Source organism: Anopheles darlingi, chromosome 3, assembly GCF_943734745.1.
Source record: "Anopheles darlingi chromosome 3, idAnoDarlMG_H_01, whole genome shotgun sequence".
In the NCBI taxonomy this organism is placed as follows: domain Eukaryota; kingdom Metazoa; phylum Arthropoda; class Insecta; order Diptera; family Culicidae; genus Anopheles; species Anopheles darlingi.
In genome coordinates this window covers 47,217,042-47,241,744 of record NC_064875.1, presented here as the reverse complement: position 1 = coordinate 47,241,744, position 24,703 = coordinate 47,217,042, and the positions used below count along the sequence as shown (strand labels likewise).

At 49.9% G+C, this 24,703-nt stretch overlaps 1 protein-coding gene across 2 annotated transcripts in view; it reads left to right on the top strand.

The window, feature by feature from the left end:
* The first annotated feature begins 5,165 nt into the window (after window positions 1-5,165).
* The window catches only part of LOC125957758 (gamma-1-syntrophin), a 40,888-nt gene continuing 21,350 nt past the window's right edge, over window positions 5,166-24,703 (top strand). For both annotated transcript variants that reach the window (XM_049690657.1, XM_049690656.1), the window contains exons 1-2: window positions 5,166-6,007; window positions 6,743-6,902. The gene's annotated coding sequence lies outside the window, so the exon portion shown is untranslated. The remainder of the gene's footprint in view (window positions 6,008-6,742; window positions 6,903-24,703) is intronic.

Below are 24,703 nucleotides of genomic sequence, written 5' to 3'. Positions count from 1 at the left end.
AACAACGGGGTAGGTATAGATTCCACTTAACACCAATTGTAAATGGGACACTGCGAGTGTTGCCACGTAGCACATCAATATGAAGGCTGATACATTCTGCAGCTCCGGTAGGAGTGCGTACAACACAATTATAACCACAAGGAAGCCTAAAGACACCCGCGAACCTTCGAAACAGAACATAACAGGCAACAGTTTACTCTTTAAATATTTCATCATTGGCATCAATTCATTACTTTCATTATTTTCCCGTCGCACTTACCCCAGGTTTGTATGGTAATCAGCCAAGTAATATATTCGGCCTCACAGACTGAAACTTGAAATTGACTCTGCTTCGGATGCAAACAGAATTGTTGATATTTATATATGCCGTCATATTCAGAGACCTTTCCTTCCTGGAAAAATGGAGTTAATCCTGAGCACCGTTTTATCTCTTGGACCTGTACTCTTACCGTTGTGATGTGTACGGGGATCTCAGACTTATGAACACGATACTTAAATCCCCCACAGTTTGGTTGTTTTAGTAACAAGTGGAACCGATCATCTTTCGCCAGGTTCGATTCATGACCGAAATTATTAGAACCAACGAATACCGTAGCATCGAGCTCCGTCAGCCCAACGTTCGCCCATTCTTCTGCATCGCATACGTATACACATTGCCGTACAAGGCAAACGCATCCTCGTCGTACATTTCCATCTTGGAAGTACTGCGAAGTATTGTAGTGCACTCCATTATACTCAACGACTCCATCGCTTTTCACTGTACCATTGGTAACGTCCACCGATTCCTTCCTGGTGCATAGCTGCACTGCTGTAGTTTGGCCGGTGTACAACAGCAGCACCACAAACCATTTCACTAAACTCATTCTTGATTGCAGTGTGTACATCATTTTGAAAATGGTTGAAAGAAACACTTCTTCATTCACATAACAAATGAATTGAATAAAGCACTTTTCAGACGAATTTCGTTCACGACGCTACAGAGCGACGATCGTTTGGGAACTGATAACAGAAGCAGATGGAATAAACCAAAGGCCATCTATCGCGACAGCTCATGCTAGTGAAGGGCAAGCGTGGTTTTGTCCAACTAGCTTCCATCAAATACACATCATTCTGGCAAACCAATTCGGAGGCTAGCATGTGATAAGAAATTGCTGCCAATGCGCCCGTTACTCTCCGCGTAGCTGCGGTATGATGGTGATTATGCTGGGTTTCCCCACATTTGACACAGTTGCCACAAATCGGGGAGACGTGATTAATCTAAAATCCTACATGAGTATCTCGCGTAAGAACAGTATTGGTATTTCTCAGATGTGTGTGTTCTGTTCTGTGGACGGCTGTGTGTGGACTGTTCAGCTTCCGTGTTGTTTCCTTCCGAAGAAAGAAGTTTATGAGATTTACAAACTGGATAATAGCCTCAAATTGTTTGCATCCTCTGATACCTTTTTTTTTTTTTTTTTTTTTTTTTTTTTTTTTCTCCGTTTGACAAACTAGATGGAATACTAATGTACGAACCTGAGGAAAGTCCTCAGGAACAGTGTGGGACTCTCACCCACTAAACCACTAGCTTGGTTTCCCGTTACCACCCTGCTGCTGTGTGCCTCTTTCGAGATGACTCGCAGCGAGGGTGGCAGTGCCGAGGCACTTGCACCGCGAAAACACAGGTCTGAAACGACTATATTTTTGGAGTGACGTTGTTCAAACCACCTTACATACTCGTCACTCCCAAAAATGTTCCTCCCAAATCTAAGACGGACCGTGCCTAAGCACCTAAAGGTTGCGCCAAGGCACAGGCTTTTCCCCAGCCACAGTGGGTCTCAAGGTCGGCGCGGGTCGCCGAAAAGCCCAGCCGGATGTCCGAGGAGCATCCGCTTGTTTTTCCCTTTTACCTCTGCATTTGTTGCTGGTCCTCGCCAGCGGCCTGAGAGCGCTGGAATTCCCGCCATTCCACGCGTAGCCTCTCCATTATGCGGCCAACGCAGCTGCTAGCGGTGTCGAAAGCCTCCCTGCTCTCACACATCCGCTGCACTACGTTCTCTACTCTTACCCCTCCTCCTAGAGCTGCGTCCATCTCTGTCCTGGCCTCTTCAAACCTAGGGCAGACGAACAAGACATGCTCTGGGGACTCAACAACGCCCACGCAGGTTGAGCAGTCCGGCGACGGCGCACGCTGTATACGGTGGAGATACTTCCTGAAATACCCATGTCCCGATAGAAACTGGACAAGACAGGGGTTGATCTCACCATACCTACGAGACAGCCATCTCTCGACATTGGGAATAAGCCGATACGTCCATCGGCCGTACTGGTCATTTTCCCACTCTCGCTGCCAGCGCTGCAGCGACCTGCGTCGCGCCTCCGTTCGAGTGCCCGCCACGCCACGACCAGCGTAGCGTTCCCTGTCCTCGTCGATGAGGATCCCAACCGGGATCATGCCGGTAATCACACTAATGGCCGCCGAGGATACGGTTCGGAAGGCACCCGCAACCCTAATCCCAGTGAGCCGGTGGACACGGTTTAGCTCGACCCGACTCCGGGCCGACAGAGCCTCTGCCCAGACAGGACCCGCGTAACGCAATACCGACGTGACTACGCTGGCTAGTAACCTCCTCCTCGAGCAACTGATGCCTCCCGCTCCACGCATAATGGCAGAAAGAGCGTTAAGGGCCCCACGCGCCTTAGTGGTAGCAAGATCAACGTGGCTGCCGAAGGTAAGCCTGCGATCTACCATCACCCCGAGGTACCTGATCGCTTCCTGAGACCGAACCACTAGACCATCGAGATCAATCGATATCTCTTGGACGGCCTGCAGGCCGCTAACAAGCACCACCTCGGTTTTGTGACGGGCGACCTCAAGCCCCACCCCAGACATCCACGTTTGCACGGCTTCGACCGAGCGCTCCGCGTTAACTTCCACCTCCTTCAGGCTCTGTCCACGGACCGCTAGGACCATATCATCGGCAAAGCCGACGACCAAAGTCCCGACCGGAAGTCTCAGCCGCAGAACCCCATCAAACATCACGTTCCAGAGTGTTGGCCCTAGAACGGATCCTTGGGGAACGCCAGCCGTAAGCGGCATCCTCTGATACCTCCATAAAACATAAATGTAAATAAATATAAATTATAAACATAATTTATCAATTTGCCGTTAACACGATGACCAGTCGTTGAAAAAACGGTCGTTTTAATTCGTTTAAAGCGTTTAATTGCATAACTTCAGGGGTAAACATAAACTGCTCGATTTGCACACAAATTCGAGCAGTGCATAAAGGGAAAAGGTGTGGTAAAAAAATAGTTTAAAAATCGTTCGAAGGGGAGAGGGTTTATTTTTATATTTTTCCCTTAAAGTTTATCCTTTCCTTAATATTTTGTAAACATTTTACAGCACTCCGAGATAAAATGGCAAAGATACACTTTTCTTTTAAATGGCCAAACAATGCACGCTACTCGCACAGGTCATGAGTACTTGGGGAGACTAAATCAAGTCAAGATTCTTCAGATTCACTCAAACAGTGCACTGAGGATATTGTCTCCATAATCCCTGGCTTCCGAATGCCGATATGATAGCGCGTTAGTGCGCCTCCATCGTGATACAAAGCGTCTCCATCCAAGCGCCAGCATTCCAATAAGACTAGCAATCCTTCGAAGGGGTCACATTAGCTCACGCAAAAGTTGACCAAAATGTTTCAAATCATTGAAAATAAAAATTACCACTTCCTTCCAGAAACATGTTGCAAATAATTTATTAAACGACTGTAAATAATAATGTGAAGCTATGGGAAAGTTGCAAAATTTGGAAAAATAACTGTTTCATGGATCACACCTGTGCACGAGAGGAATCGAAGAGTACTTATCACTCATTAGATGCTGCCACACGGAGCGTAAATTTACGCGCAAATTTACACATTAATGCCAAAATGTTTTCGCTTCGTGTGGCAGGGGTAAAAACCCGAAAATTTATATCGAAATGTCAAACGTATTATTTACATCTGTGTTTTGGCCGCTGAAGTTGATTTCCGAATAAATTTTGCAGTTTTTAATGATTTTGTTGCTGTTGCTGTTATATTTATATTAAAAATGCAAAAACAATACAAAAAAGAACCTACATTTTCGTAAATAAAGTGTTTGATAGCGTCAAGGGTTCAGCGAAAATGTCCGCGGACGTATAAAAATTTGATAGCGTGTAAGGATTAAATGAAACCGTTTTGGCATTAATTTTTTCGTTTGCGCTAGAGTTTACGCCCCGTCTGGCACCGCCTATTCAGGCATTATGCACGCCAGAAATCATGAATAATATGTCCATAATGATCCTGGAGCATAAGTACTAGAAAATGATTCAAATAATAAAAGGATTATATTCTAGGTACAACTAATATTGTGGATCATCGCTTATCGATCACTTCTCTCATTTCACCATCAATGACTGATAATTAATGTATACCTGTACGAACCGTTTTGAAAACGGTTAAAAGGAAAAGACGTTTTATATCATAAGAAGTATGGTAGTTTCACTTTGATGTACTGCATTACAATTTCGTCCCTAAAACCTTCCAAAAATGCATTCAGTGACTGATTAAATGTATGCATATTGTTTAAAAAAGTTTTCAACTGGCAAAGTGCAACTGTACAAATTTCGTAATATGAATTGCAGCTTTATCTATGTTGTAGCAAATCATTCGATAAGTATAAACTTCGGCTATTTAAAAGATAGACTTGTACAGTAGATTTGCTACCATTTCTCTGGTTTCTTTTTTCAAAATCAAGTCCCAATTTATTGAAGTGAGGATAAGCTCTCTTTCGCACGAAACTGGCCATTGATACAGAAACTATACTATAATTCAAAACACAAAACAGTGCCACGCGCCTCCAACATAACAGCAGCATAAGAGGACACCCCCGATGCGATGAGCCACAGCATAGCACGAGAGCATGCTCGCCGCTCGCCGTCATTCTCTCGCACCGAATATGGCGCGCGCGGGCGTTCGGTTCGGTTGTTGTCGTCGACGTCGTCGTTGTCGTCATCGTCGTCGTTGTTGGCTGCGGTTTCTGTGGATTTGCTCTCGCGCATCCAACCAGCCAGACAGCTGGTACTGCTGTTGCTGCTCGTGCTGCTGGTGCTGCTGCTGCTTCTGCTCAGCTGCTCATTCATAAGTTGCACGTTCTGGTGAACGGATCGTGGAACGCGCGCGCGCGCCTTTATTCCTTCACATCATCATATCCCGTTTTCAGCACGAATTCGACGAAAGGAGCCCCGTGAGGATAGTGTAGCTTGCTTTAGAGTTTTTAATTTTCACGGAAAATCACCAAACTGATAGTGTGCGTGTGTGTGATTCGTGGTCCCGTTCGTTATCTTCTTCGTGTGAAGTTGTCCTGCCAGTGCATCCACATCCTGGGACAGTGCAGTGCGTACAAGCGGAAGGTGGGAGTCCAGTGCAAAAGTTGTCCCAGTGATAGGGTGTGTTTGTTGTGTGTGTATGACCGACCACCCAGTGTCAGTGCAACCTGCGACCAAATAACCGACCGATAGCCTCTGTCGTGAAAAGGGGATCGAGTTTAATCGATTTGAATTGTGCAAAATCCTTGCTGCTGCTGCTGCTGCTGCTAATATTAAGGCCTGCCTGTTGGTGTGTACTACAATTGTGTGCGTTAGTGTCCTTGCGTGTGGGTGTGCTAGTGTCGGTGTGTGTGTGCGTAGCTGGTGGGTGCGGTGTGCGGTAAATCGAGAGAAAACCCGAATCTTCGAAAGCCCGAGCAGGCAGACCGTCGGGCGGTGGTATAATCAAATTCTGTTGCTGCTGCTGCTGGTGGTGGTGGTGGTGGTAGTGGTCCTGCTGCCTGAGCAATGGCCGTTGTTTTGTGAGATGTTGCGATGAGATGAGCTGTGTGTGAGAGCAGAGCATTGGATCGAGTAGTAGTATATACGCACGGAGAGCGCACGATGCTCGCTCGCATCAGCAGCGAGTGATAACAACGGTCACAGGTAGCGTGAAGGCTATATCTATCGGTGAAGGTGAGCATAAAAAGAAGGTGCACAACACCTTCCCTAGTACATCTGTACTAGGGATACACCAAAAAACATCCTTCGACGGCGACGGTGGTGATGATAATGGTATTGGTAGTGCAGCCACGTGTCTCTTCTCAATTCTGGCGACAGCGGCAGCTCCTGGCGCCATGGCTCATGACATTTGTGACAGAGCAAAAGGGACCCCAACTTCTCCTGCTCCTCTTCCTGCTCCTTCGATGCCAGTCGTCGCGGTCGTTGGGGTTCGGTTGACCTAGAAACGAAAAAGAATCGGCCAAAACATCGCCCTTCATAGGCCGATGGGCATCAGCGGCGACCGTACCGTACCGACACCGTGCCGAAGAGTGGATAACCTTGGATCGAGTTCCCATACTTGGGGACGCCTTTCCCCTCCCCCGGGGTCTGCTGTTTGTTGCGCTTTCATGCGCCGCTACCGTGTGTTTCGTCGTCGTCGTCGTTGGAGGCATATGGGAGCGACCGGTTGAACCATTGAACCGACATGACACTTCCAAAAAAGGGAAGCTTCTTCTCTCCACCGATGTTGTGGTCAACAGCCACAGAGTGACGGCGCACGTCAAAATGCAGCAAACGGCTACTGTGGCTGCTGCCACAGCAACCCGATAATCGTTCAAACAAAATTGTTCTTCAACCGCTTGTGGTTCCTGCGTGAGGCGCTCTCTCTCTCTCTTTCTCAAACTCTCGCGCTCTCTTTTTTTCCCGCAGACTGAAGACAGAGCCTGATACTGATGCTTCACGTGTGGTTCACTGCGACAACCAGCAGCACTGCGGAGGAGCAACCGCGTCAGCATCCAAGGACGACCACGACAAGCTACCCACAAGACGCACGTCTTCAGTAGAGAAGCCACTAGAGAGCATAAGTAAGGTGAGTAGAAAAAAAAACGAAGAAAAAAACACACAGCAAAAGCACAAAACAAATGAAAGCTGCAATGCTTGGGGACAGATAAAGAGGAAGCTCAGGAAGCGCATGCATTAGAAGGATGGCCATGGGCCCAAAAACCCTGGTGAGGTACCACGCTTCAGCATAAAATACGGACGGGAAAAGTGGGTCACACCACACCGTCGTTGGCGGCCTCTCGGAGTGGCTCGGAGTCGGAGGTTCTTCTTCTTGTAAAACCGCCCCTCCCCGCCGGGGGAAGCGATGACGCCGATGACGATGCTGATGATGATAATGATTATCGTAGTCGTCTCACACTTGAATGGTCAATGCCGTTGCCAGTGCCACTGTTTGTCCAGGCATCCAGGCACACACCCCATTCCCTTTCCAACAGCAAGGATCACTTGGCCAGCATGCGGTCAACGGAAAGTAAAACCTAGCATTGATGGTGGTGTTAGTGGTGGTGGTGTAGATGGAAGAGAAGCAGGAGCGGTAAATAAACATGACGCCCTGCCTCGGTGTGCACGCCTCTCTCAACCGCCCCCCCTTCATTCGTTCTCGTCAGCTGATTTTTCACTTTCCTTTCCACGCACATAGACGACTAGCGAGAGATGGGTTCTGGCGGCATGTGCTCATGTGCGTTGCTATCCAGCACAGGGGACCCAGCACACTGACTCCCAGGATGAGGATTATGCTCTTCTTATGGGCTGCCTTCGGGGTAAAAGGGTGTGTTCTCCGATACACGTCTTTGTTGAGAAACTTTTGAATTAATTTGCTCATAAAGTTCTCGCTTATCATCGTAAGCATCGGCAGCAATCAACCCGCTGGTTCTGATATGTCATTGTCCTTTGGAGAGAGGTGGTTTTGAAAAGCGTTGGGCCGATTGTCACTTAATCCGGAACAGGCTTCCGATAGTCACGCTCCGCTAATTAATTACTGTCTTTTGAGGGCGCTGTTCCAATATTGTCCACTCTCTCTCTCTCTCTCTTTCTCTCCCTTCATCTCACTTTAGCCAGTAATTCGTCATTCAACTGCTTCGATTTTGAAAAACACCTCCGAAAGCACAGCCTGCTCGGAGTGAGTAATATGAGAAGGACATAAATCTTCACAAAGACAAAAACAATGATGCATTACGCGGAACACGACCACTCGCGCGCATGTCTACATGTGCGTGAGTGTGTGTGTGTGTGGGTCGAGCCAATTAAAAATTATCACCCGGATGGATTTATGTTTCGCGTCCCATTCACGGGCATCGATCCGGATTCGAGCGCAAGCAATCATTTCCCATTAGATCGGTTATCGGTTCCGCAAACAACGCTACCGCGTGTCTTTGTGTGTCCTTGTGCTCGTGTGTGTGTGTGTGTGTGTGTGTATGTGTGTCGGAGGTCGGGACCGTTGCACGGGATCACATTTCAGACACACGGGAATGGTTGGTGTTCTCCGTTCCTTCCTTTTTCGATCCTTGCAACACCATCCTTAAGACATCCGCTCCGCTCAACGATGCCGTCTTTTCTCTTTTCTTCATTCCCGTGGCCTAGTTTCACCATCGGCAGCCAACGCGTCCCACTTGAACCACCACCACCACCGCCGTCTCCGAAGCTGGTCGCCGAAGGATTCAATTACATAATCCTGGTGGCAGATAGGCAGCCATGGCGCACAAACACACACATACAGTGATTATGTCGAGTGAGGCGAAACACTTGAGCGTAACGCAGCACGGGAAAACACCCCGGCATGATGGCCACGAGGTGCCACGAATAGAGGACGATACCAGGGTTCCAGGGGTTCTCGTTGGCCCCGTTTTGTCGGAAGTCCTTTCGTTGGGTCGCTCCAGTAGAAACACTTGGGCCGGCCAGACCACCAATTAGCTGCTTCACTTATGGTAAATCTCTCGAAAAAACGACACAGAACAGAGATGCTTCTGCTTTTCTTTATGCTAGCGAGCATGGACCGGGGAGGGGAACCCTCGGGAGATAGCTTTTCATGGAAGCAAAGTGACATTCCAGGGTGTCTTATGAATAGCAGCACCAGCAGCAGCAGTAGCAGTTCTCCGGAGAACGCTGACTTGCTTATTGAAATTCCGCTCAGGCGGTGGTGGAGCTATCTTGGAACTCACGGAGGCCTCGTAAGGCCCTCAGGCATCGACACTGGCGACTCAATCCTTCCTCAATTCCTCTCGGCCGAAATCACGGCCAAGAATACAGATTTGCTTGTCACACAATGCTCCCAAATGGAAAAGGATCAGTTGGTGTTCTTCTTCGAAGGAGTCAAGTCGACCATCGACCAGTAAGGAGTTATAAAGCTCTGTCCATTTCATCAACATTAGAATGGTTCAAGATTTGAAGCACCAAATTGCAGCTCATGGGCATCGTGTATCACGGTTTGAAACCTGGTACTCGAAAAGCCCATGAGTCGCACCAACTTGCTCGAATATTAATATTATACTCCTATTAATCGTCACAAAAATCAAAGAAAATCGGCATCCAACGTTCTTTGGAATGATGTTGAGAGTATTTGGCGGGACCTTCGGAATCGAACGGCATCCAAAAAGGTGTTCGAAATGGAGCTCAAGATACCGTTAATGATAAAGCGCCACGCCTGAAGCGGGGCATCGTTTTAGATTACGCAGCGGCGGAGTTTATGACGGTTTGACGGCCGAACATCGAAACGCATACGAGAAGCGATGACACACTATATGCTCGGAACACCGGTTGTTGTCACGCTTCTGCGATCGAGAAAGAGAGTGAAAATTGTGGTTCTAATGCTGCCCTGCTCGAACACAAGAGATCTCCCAATTCTGGTTCCAGTCGATCGAGATCGTGGAATAACCGAACATCCGAGCCATCACAAATGAGCTGTTGGTTGGTTTGGAACGTTGGTGCACAGCAATGAATGATGCATATGATTAGATGAATTCCATATTTTGTTCCCGCTTCGGCGCTCTCCCTCTGCTGCTGCTGCTGCTGCTGCTGTTGCTACTGGACCCAACCATTCCAACCGTCCATCATCTCGATCCCGGAGAATGACGAAACCCAAATACTTGACGGATGGACCATCCATCCATTCAGACTTGGGACGAAGAGAGCATGAAAAATTGGTCTCCGTTCGGCGGTATTTTAATCACTTCACCATGTTACCCACATGCCATTGGACCCCGCACCACACCAATCACACACGCACACACGCATGGACCGGGTATCTCACCAGCAGATCGTATCGTGGGCCAGCAGATCGTATCGTAACATCGTAACATCATGCACGGCAGCAATCTGTAAAACCCATCAGCTGAGGAAATATGTTTCGGCCTCTGGAGCGAATCGCGGAAGCCGATGATGATGCTCCTCTTGCTCCCTCTCTTGCTCTCTCTCTATCTCTCTCACTGTACCTCCCTGTTCCTCCCCTGGGCCCTCGGTTACACATCGAGATGGATTCGTTTTATTTTCATTTCGAAGGCGAAGATGTGCCACAAATCAACGCCGGACCAACGCCGGTGATCCGCTGCCGGATGCCGGAACGAGTTTTAAGCTCCCGGGAGGACTGCTGCTCGACCACGCGGTGTGCAAACGACAGCGATGCCAGAGTGATGCCGACTCAGCGATGCATCGTACACTCCGGGGCACAGCTTGCAGCTCCTCGGTGCATCCGCCGGACGCCGGATGCGCTTCTGTTGGCAGCGTGTATCGGTTGGCAGCCGAAGGCCATCGGCAGTGCAGTGCAGTGCAGGCCAACAGCAGGAGCATAATGCTAGAATGATGCCGTGCCGTGAATAGTAGTGCCCGGTGAGGCACACAAATGCAAAAGCAGCATCCCTAGTTCAGTTGGTAGAGTTGAGTTGAGTTGAGTTGAGAGATTAGTGTGGCCGGCGGTCTTTAGGGGACACTCGAGATCCAGGATGTGGACACACACACAAAAGGGGTTGGCGCACCCTGTGCAGTGAGATGCAAGAAGAAGAAGCAAGTGCCGTTTTGTTTCCACAAATGAATCCGGCACCCGGTGACACGGTGTCGGATGTTTGGTTGGAACACAATACTTCACCATTTAAACCGGAATAAGTCGCTCCTTTCGCTGGACTGAAACATCCTCCTCGAGTTGTGGGAGGTTATGCAAAAGTATTTCTAGTTGCTGGCTGCTTTTGTCTAGTCTCTAGCTATTTTGGATTCAATGTTGTTTTAGTGTTTTGAATATCCTAATATATTATACGATAGACGATAAAAAACGATCATAGAAATTCAGTTTGACAAAAACAAACTTGGCAGCTTTTTTCTTTTTTCGTTTTTTCGATATAAAACGATTTGATAACATAAACAGAATCAAATGAAATGTCGGATATATTTGAGCAATCCATTTAGCTACTTCTGGTAAAAGCTGATCTTACAAACATCCCAGGAGGCATTACATTCCAACATCAACCACTGGTTGTCAGTAGTAACCAGTCCTGTTACGAGGAAATCAATGATTCAGTTGCTGTAATTCTGTGAAAGAACGGCATGACTACTGCGGTCATTAAATGAGTACTCCAAGTAATGAAGGTCATGAGATCATGAGACAACCTGCCATCCAGACGTGCCACAATCTTGAGTTGATTTGTGTGTTAGATTAATACTAAATTGAAAGTTTAATAACAATCGGAGAGAGACTATTATCGTTAATGAAAGTATTACTTTTGGCTCGTATAATTTTTAATGCGACTTCTACGGGGATACAATCCACCCTGTGCCTTTGGACTCATAAGTCTCAAAAGCTTCCCCCACACATCCCCTCCAAACCCGTACTTACGACACCAAACTCATCACCGTACCATTATGGGGAGATTCTGAAATATAATTATTTTGGATCCCGGGATCGGGATCATGACGCACTGGCGTGGCCCTCATAAACTCCCTTACTAGACTACTACTAGACTAGTTGCGGACCATCACAGCGAAATGGGACGGATTAACCTTCCCCGGTAGGGTGGCCACAGCTTGCTCCAGGTGCGCTGATATTGAAGTTCCGAGTGCTTCTCGGCAAGCAATAAAACCCCGGACGAAACGCTCGGCGTTAATGAAGATTTATACGCGAAACGCCACGACGGCGAACGCCAGATACGTTCTTCTGGGCGGGCCTCAGCTGGTCGGACCCATCAGTGTTGGTTTCAAAGGTTAACTTAACCTCATTTTAACGATGTACTTTGGGGGCCCCAAAAAACGGCGACTTACCTTTATTAACCGAAATTACCGTCTGTAATGCCCTCGTCATCTTTCGCGTCTGCTCGGAGGCACAAGAACTTTACAAAAGAATTAGAGTACCAATGCAATGCAAGCAATGGAACGATGTAAGATGTTGGCCTTGTTGGGTTCCACGGAAAAACTACATTGTAATATAGCCGGAACGTCAACCCGATTGCAATTGTCAGCCCCAGACCTCAGTCCCTCTGCTGGTGGTTGCGAATTCAAAAATAGACGTCATTCCCTTCTTATGACCAATGAGGATGACGATGATGACAATGATGATGATGACGATTGAGGCACATTATGCGCGGCTCAAGGCTTTGCTGTGTTTGCATCGACAGTTCTGTCACATCGATTCGGAATGGCACCGGCACCGACCTGGCGCTGGAGTAGAAGGCAACAGCGAGGCAACGGCGAGTTGTCGTCGTCGCCGCCGATGCCGTTGCAAGGCACCCTTCCCCTCCTGCCGGGCACATCGACACACAAGACCTCGACCTTTGGCGTTCCGGAGCGGCTTAATATAGCACCGGGGGATCGGGGATGGACTCATCGTGTAGCGCGATGATGTAGTCGGGGTTGGCCTTATTACAGTTCCGCCACGGAACACCAGACACCATGTTTCGCTTCAGCCTTCCGCATGACGTTAGCCCTCTCTCCATTCAGTGCAGGCTCCGGTTGGTGCAACTCATAATGCTCCCTATGCCTCGCACTAGAACGCAAATAGAAGACACGTTGGCGAGCCGCCTTTCCGTCATAATCTGCATCGGAATCGGCAAATGAAACAACGCGAGAAAAATGGCTGACAAAGCACAGACTGGGCACAAAACAAATGGCGATAAAGAAGTTGTCACGGGACCACCGGGCACCGGGTATACACGGTGCTAAAGGGAGAACTAGGAACCTGGGGGGGAGGGGTTCAATTACATGCAAATGGCCATTGTTTTCCATTGAGCCCGAGCCGAGCCGACGGCGGACGTCGAACGTTGGGACACGGTAATGAAAAAGTTCAATAAACCGCTCGGCCGGACGGTCGGTCCGGACCCCAATTTGCTTGGAAATGGGTTTATGATGTATGTAAATGGTGGCCCCAGGACCCCGACGCTACCCAGTCACGGACCCCGGAACGGGAACGGCAGCAGAGCTGGAATGAAATTAGATTTGCTCATGCAACATTGTATGTGTGGTCGGATGTGTGTGTGTGTGACCAGCCACAAGCACACACACACACACATGATCGATCGAATCAAAAGGTGGGTTCCCTGGGTTTGATGGGCACCGTGCGCCTCACAATCCCACACCAAGACGACAGCGACAACAACGACGACGAAGGAGCATGAAAGAGCCGTTAGTCGCATATTGGCCAAGTTTATGTTGAGTGCAAAACATTGTTCAACCCACCCACCACCACCATCTCGCTCACCGTTATTCCAGACTTCCTTTCTTCCCCCACCCCGGTCTCGCTTCCGGTGGGCGCACATCACGGAGCATCAAACTTTAATTCCTGAAAATGACATTCCATCCAGACAGACAAATAAACATGCGGGGCACGTGAGCTGCTGGAGGTCTGATTAGAGCGTCTGATGAGGCACACGTGCGTGGTCACACTAACCACCCCCCAACCACATGTCTACCACCCCCCCAACCTGTCATTTTCCTGTTTTGTCATCGACAGTCGCCTTCACAGAGCGTCATCGAACAACGGTTGGTTTACCATATTGGTCATGCACAGGCCACAGAAGAGGTGTGTGTGTGACACAAAACAACTTCATCATCACTGCCACCCACCTGGCCAACCCCTCGAGCGAACCTTTTGTTTTTCCGCCATTTTCAAATGGAAAACAGGTGTGAAATACGTAGTGGCTGGATCTTTTATTGATGTGCCGTGCCGTGAAAGCGGCACTCGAAAGTGTTTCAAAATGGCAACCGCTTCCGACCGTCGGTTTTATGCTCCAGCGAAGCGCTCGAGCCACGCGGTGGGCGCGAAACAATGGACTGACAAAAGCCGCTGCTGGTGGTGCTGCTGCTGCTGCTGGTGGTGATACTGAATGATGATGATCATCATGCGCACACACCACCACTGTGGAGATGTGATGATAATTTAGGCGCACAACAAAAGACCGCACGCCAACTCCTCGTGCAACCACCCGTCGGGGGTCCATCGCGTTCGCCACTTGACAAGCGCGTTTCATCCCCCCCCCCCCCATCCTTACCCCCAAAAACCGAGACAACCCACCCATCGATCTGTGAGTGTGTGTGGTGTGTGAAAAAAAATGATAAAACGAGCCGCTGCGACGGACGAACCATCGGCCGGGGGGTCGTCGCCCACACATGTAGCTCTGGCAGGGGCCGCAAAGGACTAAAAGTGTGGCTCACTTGCGTGCGTGTGTGCGTTCATATGTGTACTGGAAAAAAAAATGAGGTGAGACCCACGCGCCCACGCCGTGGTGCACTTGTCAACCGGAATCGCGATCGCCAAGACACACCTTTTATCGCCATTCGTTTCTCTCTCTCTCTCTTTCTCTGTGCTCATAAATCTTGCATACATTATACGCAACACACCACCTCACAATCGTCACAGCTGCAGGTTGTCATTGCGATTACCAACGCCGGGCAACCCCGGGAATTTATGGATTTCATAAACCAAGAGCCTTGAAGTGCTGTGTGCGTGCGTGTGTCCGCGTGTGTGTATGTGTGTGTTTGCACTGGGCTCAGTAGGCAGTAGGCAGTACGGCAACGTCGCTCGAATCCTGCGGTTGTTAGGATGAGTTTGGCTTGTCAAAAACCACAAATCAATCCCGTTCGCTCACTCGCCAGCCAGCCAGCCAGCCAGCCAGCCAGCCAGCCAGCCAGCCCGAACAAAACCACGGAGCAAGAACGAAACCGGCGACTGCGAATGGTCGGTCGTTTCGGGGTGTCCCGGGGATGATTTAATGGACGCTGGATGGATGGTGTGTAATGAACGCGAAGAGCCATTCCGTGTTGCGCGTGGGCTGCGTGTATGGGCTGTCTGTGCACAACACACAACACACACATACTCCTCCTTCTTTCCACCGAAAAGCTGGAGCCCCGTTCACCTGAGCGAGTAATTGACGCTCCCCCCCCCTTCCCGGGAGGTGAACCTGAGGACCTGAGGTGGTGCCGAAACACCGTGGGTGGTATCGGGTTGCATTAAAATGCACTTCAATTACCGGTCCTCTCAACAATGCAACAAGGTGTGTGTGTGCGCTTGGGCCTGAGAATTTAATTCATTATTGCAGCCCCAGGTAGAGAGACCGAACCTGGTGGTCGCGAACGCCGCGAGACAACAATGACACAAATACCGGACGCGAAGAAGCGTTCGCGAGGAATACAAAGTACAAATCAGAGTAGGGGCTCTGTACCAATGCTCAGGAGAAGCTATTGCAGTGCTCCATCATCCCCACTCCCTTACGCTCTACCCCCACCAGAAGGTGGAAGTCAAATTATTTTCATTTTCTCGGTTCCAACTCCGAGCAAAAGGTAAACCGAGGGAGTAAGGTGCCCGCCCTGGGAGGTGTACACAGGGGGTGGCGCGAGGTGCGGTGCAAAAAACCGTCTGTTTAATTCTGATAACAAATATTGAAATACAATCACCTTGTGTTCGGCTCGACGACACACAGGCGCACACCGATCCGAACCAATCGACAGCAGCAGCAGCAGCAGCACCGACAGCAGCAACACATACCCGGTATGCTGGCCGAGCAACTGGGCCTCGGTCTCCTCGGCGGCAGCAGCAACAGCAGCAGGTGTGGGCGAGAAGGCCCCACAACAGGTCAACAGAACCACTTGGTCTCCGGGCCAGATTTCGATTTTTGAGCCGAGCGAGCCACTTGGGAGCAAGCAACAGGCCGCCAAGTGGTGTGCCAAGGCATCGCACCCGCGGCCCCAACATTACTCAACATGATTTGCTTGTTGAAATCCGGACCGGCCTGCTCGATCCAGCTCAAGCGAGGCAGAGAGATAGAAAGAGAGAGAGAGAGAGCAAGTGCGAGAGCATATCTTTTTTCATCTCGAAATGGTCCGGTCCCGAACTGGGCCAGCTGGTCCGACGATGATGGGCTTTGCGCAATCGAACCCAGCCACCCACCCCCAGCCCCTTCCCTTTTGCCGGGAGTTTCGGTTTCGGTTTCGCTTTTGTTTTTTGTCTTCGCGATGATCACTTGACTCCAAGCATCCAACGCGCACCTCGCGCATCGTCGCACACCGAACGCACGTCACGTCGTGGTGCAAGAGAGCGAAGTGGAACCTCACCCCCTTGCCACCTCGCTCGTGGTAAGGGTAATTAACGCTTAAAACATCCCCCACCACCCACCCAAGGTCACACGCAGACACCCGGAGCACGGTGTCGGTTTGTCCAAACAGTCATGTTGACAGTTCCTTGTTTGGGGAATTCTCGTAACGAATCGTTTTGTCGTGTAGTTTTTTTTTTCCTTCCTTCGCCAATTTGCATCCATCTCTCCGCCTGCTTCTGTGTGCTCATCACTCGACACCCTCAAAGGCAGCATCCATCACCGATGGTTCCAAGAGCTTCTCGCGATAGCACTATTGTCGTTGTCGCGGTGACATTAGCATTGACACTGACGACAGCGATCAAAGCGAGCGGCGGCGACTCCCCGAGTGACCGCGATAGAGATCGAGGTAAGCGGGCTGGGGGGGCTATTAAGGATGATTAAAGCAAGCTGCGCGCTGCGCGCTGCACCACTAACCACCCCGACCATGGATGAGGTCAGCAAATTGGCTGCCGATACGGAGAAGAAGAAGTGTTAGTCAACCGGAGTTCCCCCTTCAGTCCCGAAGCCTTTTTGTCCGGACATTACGTGCCGCTCGTGCACCGCTCACCGGTGCAGCTCGGTGCTCACCGCTTATTTATTCAAAACAATTCAGTTATGATGGACCCGCCGCTTATGCTTTATCGTTGCTGTGACAGTGAACACTGAATAGTGATTCACGCACGAACGGACGGACGGACTACAGTGGCCATCACGCGACCAATTGCGAGCTTCTGTTCTGTGCGAACCGGTTGGCCAACGACGCATTCGTTCTCGCACACGTCACATCGTCAGCATCGTCTCCGAGCTCGAGCATTCACGTCACGTTCCACATTCCGATGGAGAGACTACCTTTTTTTTTTTTTTTTGAAGCCAACGTGATACGTGATGCTTTTGTGGTCTGCGGCAGGAAAAGTGTTTGAACACACACACTCGAAGCGCGTCTTATCGCGCTGATCGTGCAAGCTCAGTCCTGTTTTTTTTTTGCGGCGAAAGTGAGCCGAATGACCGAAATGTGGAGGTACAATCGGCAACAGTTTGACTAAATCGCTGATAAGTGGCTGCCTTTCGCCTATCTGTCAACGAGCGCCAGGCGTAGTGGTGGAACCGTTTCTTTTTCTTTTTTTTTGTTTTCCTGGTGTTTGGCATCTTCATTTTAGATCAATTTAGGAAAACAATATTCCCATCCCTTGATAGAGTCCCTCTAGAGCAGCTGTTTGTGATTGGGGTTCCCGGCCACAGGGCCAGGAAAACAAATAACGCCTTCCTTCCGTCCGCACCGTTGGCAATATTTCGACAGAATTCGACAAACCAACCAACGCGTTGGTGCTTTCTCCGGGTATCGATCGATCGATTTCCTATTCCGACGACGGATGGGGAGCATCGCATCCCTACATTCGGGCACAGGCAACAGGCTCCACGTTGTCTCGGCTCGGCAGCTCGGTTTTCCACGGTCCACCATTACCGTCCATACACACACACACACTCGCCGGTGCACGTGACGTGACCAATCGAATCGGAGATCCGAACCGGCTACCATTTTTGCAAAACCACGCACAAACGAAAGGGATTTCTTGACTGGCACAGGGCGTTGGTTCTTTACCCGAAAAGCATTGCCATATGTTCTCCCCAAAAAAATAAACCTCAGAAGCATATATTTGCTTTACGACGGGGGGCGAGGGTATTGTGTATCTCCACTGAAAGGGGCCTGCTGACTCACTATCTTCATTAACAGCGCCCAGCTTAGACCAACCATAGGGCCATGGGTGGTGTCCCATGAAGTGCCGAGCAATCTCTGGTCGATCTCATGCATCCCATCATCGCACGCCGCGTCCGTGCGTGCGTGAATGTTGTTTGCAGGGCGAAAACCCGGGTCCGAGGCACGTACCCCGGGATACTACTATCGTGCAACCAACAACGCAACGCAACACAACCACAAGGAACGCAGCCGAACGCAGGCTCCTATCAGTCTGATCGCAGTCGCCGCTACAACGCCCGAACGCTGATAGAGCTTGCAGGCACGTAGCTCCACACCGAGTCATTGCAGCTGCAGTCGTAGCAGCAGCAGCAGCAGCAGCAGCAGCAGCGTGAGGTCTCTACACTCTAGATCAGCTTACACCTGATAAAGGGCGCCATGGCGATGCTTCTGGGATGGTTGCATAATTCAGTCCCCTCCCCGGGGGGCAGTGTGACACACACACCGACGCCGCACGCTCGCGTATCTCCAATCTGATAAGACCAGCGTTTGCTGTGGTACATGTCCCCGGAACGACGTGACGCCTATGGGCGCCTCGCCCAATCTATTTCACTAATTCCAACGACGGTGCCTGAGCTGGGGCCGTGATTTATGCTGCGACTATATACGAAGGAGAGCGAGCAACACTGTTGCCAACCGATGGGCCACCATCACCGAATCGACGACACTGATCTGTGTGAAGGCATTCCAGCAGTTAGATGATGCTGACGATTCCGTACGTTTGGTCCGGACACAATTACGGCTCGATTCTAGTTCTCGTATGCTGGACTTCTTTGCTCTCTGCACAAGTTCCCTTAAACAACCTACAACATAGTATTGAGGGGTTCACTTAACCCCCGGGGGTAATTACTGTACCAGCGCTGCGCTGCTCAAGTTGAAGCGCCATCGACAGGGCCCATGGTTCTTGGTCTCGGTTGTAGACCCTTGTAGAACCGTCGTTCCTACCGTGGCCTGGCAGATCGGTAATTAAGTGTTAATTTTCATTCTCTCTCGCTCTCGGCCGTCTCGAGCAAACTACGAACACCAAAAGACGGTTCTACACTACCTTAAGCCATCTTGAAGACGGCGACGAACATTCAAGATGGATACAAGGGGCTGTTCGTGTTCATGGTGGCAGGAACTATAGCGTTTCCCCGGACCTCGCACCAAGCACTACGGCCACGAGATTGATTAACTCACCTAGCGGACTCGCAGACGTCGGTGGCGCAAAATGGCGAGCCAGTAAGCTACCGGAAGAGAAGAGGCTTACCATGGAAGCCCTTTTTTTGGGTGTGCATATTTTATGACACCCCCCTCGAAAGCTCGTTATCCTCCGGTAGGAGTGCTTACCCATAGGTGCGCCCGTCCATCCATCTCTGGAAGCACACCCTAGCGGATCCAGGATCCTGGATACACGTCGCTTTTGCGCTCCGGATAATTATCCGGTCGCCACCTTGGGCGCGGAATCTTGCACTGTCCTCCCCACCAAACCTAGCATTCGCACCACAAAAGAAAAGGAAGCAGCAGCAGCAGCAGCAGCAGGCCCTTAAAGCGCTCGAGCAACATCCATTCTATTAAACATTCACCAGTCCCTGGATTAGAGGAAGTCCCTTCCGAAGCATCCACAATGGAGTTTGCAACGGGCCATAACAAAAGGGGCGGGCCGGGTTTCGAAACCAGGCCAACCCTGGCCCTGGAAGCAAACACCTTCTACGACCCACCGGAGACGGAACGAACGCCTCACGTCCGCCCATCATCGGGTCTATTGTTTGGTGCGAACTCTTCTTGGATCCCTCAACCGGCTCGTAGGAGTTTCGCACGAAAACAGATCGATTCGGTTGGTAGGGTTCCACGGGGCCACAAACGGCAACCGATCCGTTAAATTATGATGTATGCGTCCTTGGAGTGAAGACGACGAACGGCGCACGGGATTCAATTGGCCTCGTTCTGTTTATTTCATTCGCTGCCGTGCCTTCCACTCGCTTTTCGATTGCTTCCGACGGTTTTAGCGAACCTTTTGCTCCGACCTTGACGAAGTGCCTGGTGGGGGGGAGGGGAGTCTCTCCTAGAGCAATCTGTTGCTGTTGAAGTGTGAGCATAGAGGCGTGCGAACGAGAGAACGCGTTTGCCACGCGATTGGCAATATCCTTTCACCTCGATTAATCACATTTTCTCCGGGTTTTCCCAAACGACATTGCGTGAGGCCGCGCTCAGGCCGCGCTTCACAGGTACACTGGCACAACTCGCCACGGCCACGGTAGGGCAAGGCCTACAACCGGAAGCAAACTCATTACGAGTGAAATGAGTTTTCAGTGCGACCGGATGAAATCGAAGAAAGCACTGACTTTTCGCGCTGACGTTACGGTGATGCCCTTGCTAAAGCTCGGAATGTTGTTCTAGGATAGGCAATCGAAAAATGCGGTGAATGAATTCCTGCTAACGACCGCGCTTGATATCATAATCGAGCGACGCAATTTCCTGTTAAAAACCAGGTCGCCTCCAGATTCGAACCGTTGGTCCGTTGGAAATGCCAGCTCAAGGTCACCGACGGTAGTCTATGGAGAAGCGATTCTGGTATAAAATATTGAATTCTCTCCATCTGGCTCTCGGGATTTCTCTTGCATTCTTCAATCATTTAACCAAATCACTTGATCCATCGACTAGAAGGATATCGGAATAATGCATTACCGAAACGTCAAAAAGTCTTGCCTTCCGGGCGTAGGATCGCCCGGGACCGAGTGCCATTCAGGTTTGCTGATTGAATGATTCACATGAAAGCTCGGGCACACGGTATAGGTTTCTGGTATGAATGATGCATCCTTTCTGTGGCATCAGGTACACCATCAACTAGCAATCACTCTAGCTTTCGGCTCCCTTTTGATAGCATTAAGAGTCAGAGCCTAGGCGGCAATCGATTTGGAACGTGTTTTTTTGTCGAATTGCTCACACGAATACGACTGTCCATCGATGGAAAAAGGGGAGTGCAACCGAGCACTGCTGAGACATCCGGAACCTTCGTGTGAATACCGTGTAGAGCATTGGCCATGGTTTGCTCTCCGGGTATCGAGTCCAGCGCTGGAGTGAATAATTTGATTATCGCCAGATCCAGAAGGCTCAGGAGCTCCTCAGTTCCAATCGCTGAACTTCCTCCTCAAAGACAAACTGCCTGGCAATCAAATTGAAACCAGATTCAATCAGCACACCAGCACCAGCGTATGTACCTGTATCTCATTTCTAATTTCATTTTCACTTCACTCGAGAGCGGAAGAGCCGACGAGAAGGTGTTTTTCCTTCGCTTAATCACTTAGCAAAACGCACCAGCGCGATCTATTTGCGTTCTTTTCGAGACACTAGAGTAACATCCATCTTTTCGCAAACATCTGACAGTTGCTCATTCCCCATGTCATAACTCATCACACAGACGAGTGCCGAACCTACGCGATGGTTTGCGGCCTAATGAAAATGTAATGCCCCGTTGAGATTACCACTTCCCCCAGTCAAGGAGAAGCTCCCGGGCGGTTCTCCAGCATCCTGACCACGACCGCACATTAATTACGAATGTGTTTTCCCCGAGCAATGCTCGGCGGGTACGTGAGTCAACGACAACGACGACGACGACGACGACGCCATTGCTGGCTTAATTCGTCATCAAAACACCTTCCCATTTCTCGCTTACGGAGTATTTTGTGTTTTCCTAAGACCGAGTGATTTCTCTTCTTCAGTAATAGCAATCCCATCTCCAGGCGTTAGCAGCAACTGAAACACAACCAATGCCTGAACTGTGTCTGTTGAAAGCCGGTTACGGTGATAGCATCCTGGCGGTTGGCGTTGGATAAAAAGAAGAAAAGCCAAAGTTGATTTGAATGGAAATGGAAAATGGAGATATTGGAAGTCAACGCAGATCGAATCAACGCGGGCGGCCTTTTATGCGAAAGCGAATTTGCGTATTTCCTGGCCCTTTGCAAATTGGGAAACGACCGACGGAAAGCCGTACGTATCCCCTTGCTCCCCTGGGGTGCTAAGTAATCTCTTATTTGCTACGGAGAGTGCGGGATAAGTTCCGATCTGTATTCCATCCACAAGTCCGCTGCTGGATTCGCCTTTAAACTCACCATCTTTCAGATCCCCATATATTCTACCCTACACTAGGTTAGCCAAAGCCAATATTGTAAGGAATCCCCTTCTCAAGCTGGTGCGCTTCGAAAACAATCCCCGATAGCACCTGCCTTCACCTGTTATCGACTGGTGGATTCGTGGACGGTAGAAGTTTCACTTCGTTCGTGGTCGGTTTTCGGAGATGTGGGATAAAGGATACGTGGCATACCCTTTTTCAAACGTCACTAGAACATAAAACGCCTATCATAAGTTTATGCTTTCACGTCCACGACCATCCCCCAAAACAACTTTGTTGGCTGGTTTGCTCTTCCAAGAACAGGGCTCGCGCTTCAAGTTTCCCCAGAGTAGAGCAAAGTTGACGATTTGATTTGGCGGCAGAGATCGTGTACCGGGCTAGAGTGAAGTTTTGTTGAAGCAAAGAAAATCTGTTTCTCTCTCCTTTTCCCTCTCGCTCTCTCTCTCTCTCTGTCTGTGGTAAAAGCAAAGTTTTCCATCTGTACCACAACAAACTGTAACTAAATCTAAGCTCGTACTTTGGACTCACCTTCACTCACTCACCACCGAGAGATGGTCTTGAGCGTTGCGTAGCAGATGTATGGCTTATGCTCTCGTACTTTTGTCATGATTATGAAAGCACATAATACAGACGCATGCATAATACGACACGGCACGGCACCTCCAGCCTGTGTATGTCTCTCGGTGATGCGTCTTCTAGCTAAGTGATAATCCTAAACATGAACTTCACCATCAACCTAGACCGAACATGCGACAAACCGGAACCGGAGTGTCAAGCGAACAGTAGCATCTCTAACTAAGCATCATCTCTAGCAACGACCCCGCAAACGCTTTTCCCCCGTAACATTACCCCAAATGTCTGGCCTCCGGGCACTACCTCTCCGTGTGACCCGGCGTTTTGCCATGTGTGAAAGTTGTCTCATTAGACGGTAGACATCGCTGAAGCGTCTGCCTTGGGCAAGCGGCACGTTATCTAGATGCTTGTCATCGCTTCATTCGGTGTATCGCTCCTCGATCTTTTCGGAACCTCTCCACAAACGGTTGCCACACTTCTGCGCTTCTGGCAGCCAATTTTGGGACTAAATATCGCCATTCGCTCATTGAATGTCTACTACTTCAGGCACTCCATCGCTTACATCGCTTCGCAATCGCAATCGTGCCTGCCCCCAAAACAGGGTAAGTGTTGTCATTCGTGGTGGTAGGGCAGGAGAGACGAAGCACGGACCCAAAATTCACCACAAACTTCATTACTTGCTTCGTGATTTGGCCGGGAGACGGCCACACCAGACCAGACCGGAGCAGAAGTGAAACTTTGCCTTGAACGAATTTAACTTGGAAAAGCAAATGTAAAAATCCAGACCACCACACTTTCGGGGAAGAGGCGGGCAGTGGGCCCAAGAGCTTGGCCAAGTTTTTCCCAAAAACGGCTCACCTCAAAAAACACACTGTCGCTGCCGGGTAACGGTGCGGCTGGTAGGAGGACGACGACGACTGGCGGTCGAATAACTGTTTCATTAGATGTCCCTACGGACAACACGGAGACTGAGAGACAGAGAAACAGAGATGGAGGGAGAGAGTAAGATGACACATAATTTGGTTTTTGGTGACTGGGCGTTCTGGCTGGAAAAATCCGGAGCAAAATTTCAAGCGAAAAAAAAAGAAAACGAAAAAAGAAAACTGAAATTGAAGTACGAAGCTTTCCTCTCTCTCTCTCTGCAGCGCTGCCTACGACCGAGCCACCGAACCGAACTGTCTGGAATGCCTGGAAGCGTCAAGATGAAACATTTCTTAAGAAATCTCCACCGAGCCGAGGGCCCGAGCCGAGGGGATCGGGACAACAGGCAAATTCGGAATCTCGGATCGTCTTCGCTTTTCCCATCGCTAGCCTTATCTTGTCTAGGGACTGCAGACGGGATTGTTTGTTTGCTTGTTCCTTGTGGCCTGGCTGGCTGCAGACACGGCCCCGGGGCGACTCGTTCCGTGATTGTTCCCAAGTTTGATATCTGGCCCGTGTGTGTGTGTGCCAGACAGACACACAATTTATTTAATAATGAAAATTGTTCATCTGACGAATGTTATCGTTCCTCTGGTGGTGGTGGTGGTGGAACTCACTAACGAGCCGGTACCGCGACGTCTCCCGGAACGCAGCGTGTAATTGACAAGCCGTCCGTGACGAATTGCCGTCGCCCTCCTCCGTCCTCTCTTCATCCCTACCGTTCTCAGCTCTCTGCTCTGCATCGGCAGCTATGTTTTTTTTCCTTTCCAATTAAAAGCCCCCAAAAATGGCGCCGCTATCGCTATCGTGTTGTGGGACCTTCCTCGGTTTTAATCGGATTTAGAGATAACACCGGGGCGGACGGAGCCTGCTTTGATGCCCCCCGGGATCGAGCGGCATCGAGAGAAGGAACGGGCAGCTTGCTGTGATGT